The sequence below is a fragment of the Amborella trichopoda genome, chromosome 8 (genome assembly GCF_054954075.1).
Source record: "Amborella trichopoda isolate Santa Cruz 75 chromosome 8, AtrichopodaSantaCruz75HAP2 v2.0, whole genome shotgun sequence".
Classification (NCBI taxonomy): Eukaryota; Viridiplantae; Streptophyta; class Magnoliopsida; order Amborellales; family Amborellaceae; genus Amborella; species Amborella trichopoda.
In genome coordinates this window covers 25,259,099-25,265,485 of record NC_142343.1, presented here as the reverse complement: position 1 = coordinate 25,265,485, position 6,387 = coordinate 25,259,099, and the positions used below count along the sequence as shown (strand labels likewise).

The 6,387-nt window shown below is 36.2% G+C and overlaps 1 long non-coding RNA gene across 1 annotated transcript; it reads left to right on the top strand.

The window, feature by feature from the left end:
- The first annotated feature begins 201 nt into the window (after positions 1-201).
- LOC110006686 (uncharacterized) lies at positions 202-5,516 on the top strand. The gene is made up of 3 exons (XR_002279839.2): positions 202-1,368; positions 4,725-4,856; positions 4,969-5,516. It is a non-coding gene; the product is annotated as an uncharacterized LOC110006686 (long non-coding RNA).
- The last annotated feature ends 871 nt before the right edge of the window (positions 5,517-6,387 follow it).

The following is a 6,387-nucleotide window of genomic DNA, read 5'->3' as shown; positions in this document are numbered from 1 at the left end:
TGACACATATGAGCAAAAAAAACATATGACTTAAATCAAACTTAAGTCATAACAATATATAACACTTTAAATAACAAGATAACATGTTATAACATAATACCAAAAAAATAATTACTGACAAATAGGTCCCCACATGGATATGACATCAGCATGATGTCATCCATGAGTGGGGAGGTGGGGTGCCACGTGGCATCCCTATGGCCATTTGGGATCCATGTGGCATCCTCATAGAATGTCCTTGTTTGGTATTTACGTCAAACAAATTTGAAAATCATATTTTTATTGTATAAAAAAATCTAAAAACTTCTTCAAAAATCTAAAAAAATGTCTAAATGATTTCTCAATATTATTACACAATTTCTCATCAATATAAAATCTTTTCTCATCAGTTTTAGATTAATTTGTGCTAAAGTCAAATTATATCTCTAGGCTTATAACACTAGTCAGAGTCTTCTATTGGGCTAACCAAAATGATATTCCACCGGTGTCTCAAACCGACTCAGTAGACCTATGCTCCAGAGTTTATGGCAGGGATACATAATTGGTCACATCAAAATCGCTGACCAAGAGCTTCCCATCATCGGGGGTTAAATGGATTACTGGTACACCCCAGTGGGACATGTTCCTACTCAAATACAGGGTCCTCTCAAAACAAATGTGCACTAGCTCTTCTAAGTCGGATAATACTATAGAAGAGTGGCTTCCCCATACGACTGTGGGTGAACATGTAATGGAACGATCTTGTGTCAATATATAGGCTCATGTCCCATGAGCCGACCATTCCATACAGGGTCAATACTCTTTTAAATACTTGGGTTCTATTATTCTCGATTGGATTCTCTAAGCCCTGGCTAATCATATCAACTGTGAGGCATTCTAATCAATATAGTCCTGATTGCAAGGTGTCCCTCACACCTCCTCGAGAGTTCACACTCTCAAAACTCTCTCTAACTCTCATTGAGCGTAATATTATTGGCTTTAAGGCTTTGAAAGGCCACATAACTAATAGATTTCACCTCTCTATTATCCATCGCCTATTTCAATTTAATGAAATGTAGGGCGGTGATCGAACAAAACCCCCACTTGAGAGCAAAAAATATTGGTCCAGAAGCTTCAAACCCAAATTTATTTCAACTCATACCCCTCTCTTTCGCTATCTCTCTTCTCTGCCACAGACGAACCCGTACCCCTCTCTTCTGCTTGCTCTCTCTTGCCACATACACCCTTCTTCTCTCCTACTGCCAAAGGCACCCCCGAAACTCTCTCAATCTTCCTGACTGTCAAAGACGACACCAAACCCCTCTTGACCTTCCTGGCAGCCACAGAAGTTGGAGCTCCGCCACGAAAAGTTCTTTCGCATCAATTCAGGTGAGTGCACCTCAAATCTTATCCTTATTTATGTTTTTTTTCTTTTTTGCTTAAATCGAACCCACAATTTCTGAATAAACTCCAACCCTAAATCAAGAATAAAACCCAATTTTCTTTTCCAAAAACCAACCCAATTTTTTTTGGTAGATCCCAAAATCATATATTCAAATAAAACCCTACGTTTTTTCAAAATAAATCACCAAAAGAAGGAGCATAAATCACAGTGACAAAATGAAAATGGAAGACAAAACTATATATGGGATAGGAAATTTTGGGTTTGGTTAAAAAACATTTAAGTGATTACAGTTTATCATAGTTTAAATCGTATCTTTATCACCAATAAACACCAATATTGTTCTTTGATGTCTAAAACAAAGATGTAGTTTGTAATTATATCCAAAAAATGAAATTTGTGAATAATGCTCATTCTTTTGTGCTTTCTACTTGTTGATAGAAATTGATTTTTTTTATTATATTATTATTTTTTTAATTTTGGTTTGATTTTTGTGATTTTTTACTTATCATTCATTGGGTCAAATCGGTGGTTTTAGTTCCTTTCTCTTTTGTTTTTTGTTTTTTTTCATTTTTGATATAGTCCTGAAGTGATTGTAGCGCGAAATTTTGAAGTGGTTTTTTTGTTTTTCTTTTGCAGATCGATTGCTTGTTTTTTGTTTTTTTTTTAGAAAATTTAGAAGTACCATTTTAACACAAGTTTTTTGCTTTTTGCTTTGGAACATTCACAATGAGTTCTATGATTTGATGTCGCTTCGGGTCGGGTTCTCAATAACAGGCAAGTTATCAAAGTATTCTAGCAATGATTGATTCTCTATTATGCCTTTTAGTGAGTTGAGTACAGGGACGTGCCTCTTAACTCTATAAGAGCCCTACAGTGATCATAGGATAGTCACAATACCATGTTTCTATTATTCTTTTTTTCTCTTTTTACCATATCTCATAACTTGAGTTTGCAACAAGCTTCTCTTCTCTGACACACTCCATTCATGGCCTCTAGGTAGCAACAAAACTTGCATGCAAGCCTATACAAAATCAGTGTGTTTCTTCTATGATTTTGTTCCATTTTTTATTGCAAATATTATTTGCAATTCGGAAAATGTTCCATGAGCAAGGAGAGAACTAGGGTCATCTCATTTGGCTCGAAACCTGTGTTTGATAAAAGAGTTCTTTGGCTTAATGGGGTTGTTTGTTATGTACATAACCAGAGATCATTGAAGTCCATGAGCATAGATTTCTTTGATTAGGGATACTACCAAATGTAAGCTTTGAACTTTTGATATCCTTGCATTTGTAGTACATAGATAGTAATGCATTGATTAGAGGGAGATTGAATTCCAGTCTAGTTTTGAGTACATATACATGAACCCATATGCCTCGGTTTAGAAGTTTGAGCTCGCACAAGCACTAGAAAAACTCACAAGGGTTATAGGGTCAGGATTTATAGGTATAAGAAGCATTTGGTCAAAGGTCTCCAAGGCTTCTTTGCAAAATCCAGTTTGTGCACATCTAACTATAACCGTGTTTTGTGAAACCACATCTCGCACAAAAATATCCTCAAACATTGATAACCCAGATTCTAAATCTCCACAGTTTATGTACATGAAGACGGTGGCATTTTGGGTAGCTACAATTTACGAAAAACTCGATTTGATTTCTCAAGAGTGGATTAATCTCCCAAATGCAAGTGACTCTAAATAGTCACAAGAAAAAAGAACAACTATTAGAGTAGCTAGGTTGCATCTCTAACTAGAATTCAGTAAATCTCGAAAAAGAATCACAGTATCTCTTGAAAAGCCAATATCTGAATACCCCGCAATCATGGTGTTCCATGTGATCAAATCTCTCTCATCCATCTTTCCAAGAAGCAACCTTGCTGATCTTATATCAAAACATTTTGTGTACATGCCTATCAAACTATTAATCACAGTCAAATCCAAACCCAATTCTCTTCGAATCACAAATCCATGTATAAACTGGCCATGGTCCAACAGTTTGATTTTGAGCAAGCTGAAATTAGAGTCACCACAATAACTGAATCAGGCTTGAAACTATCTAATTCCATCTCCTCCAAAAGGCCAAAAGCTTTTGAAAGTCTTTCATTCTCTATGAAAGCATTGATCATTGAATTCCAAGAGACCAAGTCCCTAATAACCAGTCCTTCAAAGACCTTACAAGCATATTCAATATCATTGATTTGCGAGTAAAATGAAATAAGCGAATTACACTGTGAAATATGAGCATTCCCAAACCCTCTTCTGAATCCCCAACAATGAACAAACTTTCCAATGTTTGGGTTCCCTAAATCATGTAGGCTGAAATTATGACTGATAGAGTTATTGAATCTGACATGCTATTGGATAATACCATTTTTCTAAAATACCTAATGGAATTTTTTTCGAGTCACAAATCCATGTATAAACTGGCCATGCTCCAACAGTTTTGATTTTGAGAAAGCTGAAATTAGAGTCACCACAATAACCGAATTAGGCTTGAAACCATCTAATTCCATCTCGTCTAAAAGTCCAAAAGCTTTTGAAAGTCTTTCATTCTCTATGAAAGCATTGATTATTGAATTCCAAGAGACCAAGTCCCTAATAACCAGTCCTTCAAAGACCTCACAAGCATATTCAATATCATTGATTTTCGAGTAAAATGAAATGAGTGAATTACACAGAGAAATATGAGCATTCCCAAACCCTCTTTTGAATCCCCAACAATGAATAGACTTTCCAATGTTTGGGTTCCCTAAATCATGGCAGGCTGAAATTATGACTGATAGAGTTATTGAATCTGGCTTGGCATTGGATAATACCAATTTACTAAAATACCCAATGGAACTTTCAGGATTTTGGCAACGTAAACACCCCCAAATCATCGTATTCCAAGCATCAATTTCTCTAAAATGCATCGATGTAGAACGTTTGTGATTCTGAGTTGATATTATTATTACTATCATTAGTACTATTTTCTCTCTCTCTCTCTCTCTCTCTCTCTCTCGCAAATAGTACTCTCTTTGTTGGTTCCTAAAAACAAAACACTCTTTGTTGGTATGCATGTGATACTTTTTTCTCTTCCTAAATTTAGAAATTTTGACTTCAATAAATAGTTTCTAGGTTTTGATTGCTATAATTAGTTTCATTTGTAAGCTTTTAGCTACTTTTTGAACATATGATCTTGGATTTGTTTCTAATGTATATTACAATTGTTAGGAAAATTACTTTCTCAAAAAAATTTCTTAAGCAAATTAACTTGGATTTAGAATAACATGATTTTCTAGCCTCATTTTATGTATAAAAGTAAAATGAACTTATTTTTTGAATGTTACACTTTTTGAAGTGCAGCCTCCTAATATAGGCGAGTTCTATTATCTTCTGGTGAGATTAGCAGGGTTGGACAAGACCCTTACTCATGCGTTTAGAAGGGTTGGGCAGACCAACTAAGGACTCCAAAATATAATCATCGAGGTTACCAAGGTGAAGACAATGTGATAGATCACCCACACCACATCCCATCATTAATGCTGAATTGCTGTAGTATTCATTATTGTGTTATTTTTGCCAATTAACATTCGGTTTTATAATGTAGTGGCACACAGCTCTTAAGAGATGGTATCGGATCCAAGGCCTGGGATTTGGACATTGAGGCATTCGGATACCTATCAAAGTATTGTCCAATTCCATTAGAGGAGCCTCAAGATGACAATGTGAATGATGATGTACTTGGGGACATTGGAGAGAGTAGCTTCCGATCGGAGGATCAGATCCCCACACTGCCCATTCCTATGTAAATGATGATGTACTTGGGGACATTGGAGAAAGTAGCTCCCGATCGGAGGATCAGATCTCGACACAGCCCGTTCCTACGTCTGCTCTAATGGTGGAGGTTGAATGGGTGTTGCACCATCGAAGATGCTTAGATCATGGAGTTGAGATCAGCAATCCAGATGGTGGTCAGAGAAAGGTAAGGGGAAGTAGGGTGCAGAAACTTTAGCCAATACGTAGCGCCACAATTAGTGGAGCATTGTATATGTTGAGCAGTGTTACTGAATTTTAGAACTAATGGTAAATTTGGCAAGTTTTAAAAGAGTGGCCATTTTTGTATTACTTTTGACCTTTTATTTGTTTGTAAAGGCAATGAGTACTGGATCTTTAGGTTCGACATTTGCTTATTTCTATATGGTATCACGGTTACATTGATACCACATCATGTTTTGGTGTTGCTCACGTTTCATGTCTTGATATGGATATGGCCCTAAGAAGGTGGAGAGTTTTCAGTGAAGCTTTTTTCTTTTGCTTTATTGTGTGAGATGCATTGTTCCTACAGCCTATCTCGCTAGCAAGGTTTCAAAAATATGCTTGGCTGCTCTATGTCTGTGATGTCTGGAAACCCTCCAGGAGGGTTTTGATCAGTGCCGAGAGCGTCGAAGAGAGGGCAAAGGTCGTCACGGACCTGCTATGTCAGTGATAGTTAGAAATCCTCCATGAGGGTTCTGGTCAGTGCCTAGAGTGTCGAAGAGAGGGAAAAGTCCATCACAGTTATAGTAGAGTCGTGGTGCACTGTCACAAACCTGCTATCAAACACTCAACATTCCAAATAAAGTAAAGTGGGAATTATCTGGATATAAATGCATTTCACTATCCGTGTAAACCCACATTGCATACATAAATGTCATAAAAAAAAATAAGGCATTTACAAAAAAGTGTACTTTACATGCCCAATAAATAGGTCACATCCAAGTAAACCCACATTTCATTATAAATGGATTCCACTATCCATAAATAAGTCCTTTACATGACCCTAAAATAGATACTTTACATGTCTCTATAATTAGGTCTTTACATGCCCCTATAAATAGGTCCTTTACATGTCCGCAAAATTATATGACTATTCAATATTCACATAACCCTGAAAGTATTCACATAACCCTGAAAGTCAATTACAAAAAGGGTATTTACATATATCCAAAATTTCAAAAATTAGTCAACACAAAAAATCCTTTATGCA